This window comes from Leptodactylus fuscus, chromosome 6 (genome assembly GCF_031893055.1).
Source record: "Leptodactylus fuscus isolate aLepFus1 chromosome 6, aLepFus1.hap2, whole genome shotgun sequence".
Taxonomy (NCBI): Eukaryota; Metazoa; Chordata; class Amphibia; order Anura; family Leptodactylidae; genus Leptodactylus; species Leptodactylus fuscus.
Window position 1 is genome coordinate 31,007,325 of NC_134270.1, and position 1,872 is coordinate 31,009,196.

Below are 1,872 nucleotides of genomic sequence, written 5' to 3' on the forward strand. Positions count from 1 at the left end.
AATGGGCGAGCGCGCCCAGGGGATGACGGGAATTGTAGTTTCAAGTCCTGTCACAGAAGCTTCAGCTGCGGCCGGGGAGAACTTACATTCCCGTCATGCACTGCGCGAAGAAGGCGGAAAGAACTCAACGCGCACAATTTTGCCGTTGCTTGGAGACCACGACGCTTCTTGTAGCCGGGTTGAAAAACGTGGCTGAGGGCAGAGCCTGCGATCTTATGGGAAAACGAATAAAGTACTGAATACGTGGCCGAAATACGATGGTCAATGCGTATCTGCAGAAAGGGTGCACCTTGTACATGGACATATAATAATAGACTGTTGTTATGGGGGCACTCTTATGTCATACCTGTCTACTACTGACAGCATTCTGGAGGAGGACATAGAAAGGGTAGTCACTACATTTTTGGCTTCGTACCCCACCCATTTATAAGGACATGCCTCCATCCAACGTCTATGGATCCTAAATACTGCATATGTCTAATATAATCACGTCCCAAAATGAATAACAACCCCTTAACAAATATAAAACTCAGACCAGACCCGCCAAATAAATACACACCCCTCCAGAGCCCCTGAACGACTGCAAACATTAGGCTAAACCTATAAAGCGCCGTCCATAGATGAAAATGTCCTAAACATTGAGATGTTTCAGATCAGATTCACCTTAAATACTGACCCCATAATACTGACCCCATAATACAGACCCCAGATCAAACTACCACCTAAAGATCTACGATTAGACTCCCGCGAAAAAAAAAAGACTCTCTTTTCAGGTAAGACCCTAGAGCAGACAAACCCCATAATACAGACCCCAGACCAGACGGGGCATTCACACGGAGTAACGCCGGGCGTGTATCACAGCCGTACACGCTGGCATTACAGGAGACTGCCGAACACTTCCCATTCACTTCAATGGGAGCGCTCGTAAACGCCGCTGTTACGAGCGCTCCCATTGAAGTGAATGGGAAGTGTTCGGCAGTCTGCAGTAACGCCGGCGTGTACGGCTGTGATACACGCCCGGCGTTACTCCGTGTGAATGCCCCCATGGCTGAGACCCAACGTCGCAGAGATTTTCCTGCGTTTTTTTAAGCGAAAATCAGGAGTGGATTGTACAAAATTTAGGTGCATAAGAAGTTCCTAGATATTTCCCATTCTTTTTGTAGCTTTGGCTCAGAAAAAAACTCAGCAAAATCTGCAACAAAAAAGCTGTATTTCTGCAACATGGCGACTCAGCCTAAGGCCCCACGGGCCGGAACTACCGCGCTAAAGCGCTGCGGGAAAAACCACGGCATGAACACATTGCAGTTCTTCCTGCAGAGCTTTGAACAGAAAGTTTACAGAGTTTTCCTCCGCGGACTTTCTGTTACAATTATATCTATGGGAAAGCCGCCAGCGTTTCCGTAGATATAATTGACATGCTGCGATTTTCAAAACCGCAATGGTTTTGGAAATCACAGCGTGTCCGCTCTGTGATATTTTTCCGCAAAGTGGGTGTGGGATTCACATGAATCCCATCCACTTTGCAAGTACTGTACAACGCCGTGACTTTGCCCGCAGTGGAAATGTCCCAGCCAAATCGTGGCGTTTCCGGCCTGTGGGGCCCTGGCCTAAAGGAGTATTTCAGCTATTTAAAATGATCCCCTTCCAAGTAGTGCATGTATCCTGCTAATCTATGCATTCTGTATGGGACTGCCGAAGATAGCCAAGTACAGCACTCTTATGGAAGGGAATGGATTGGCTATGTACAGTATATGCAGTCATCCACACCATTAATATGGGGGTATAAGGGAACCCTGTTTTGTTGTGATTGGTAGGGATACCAGTGGTTGGACTTCCAATTATCTTCCAATTATCCCTGTCTAATGTTTAGGG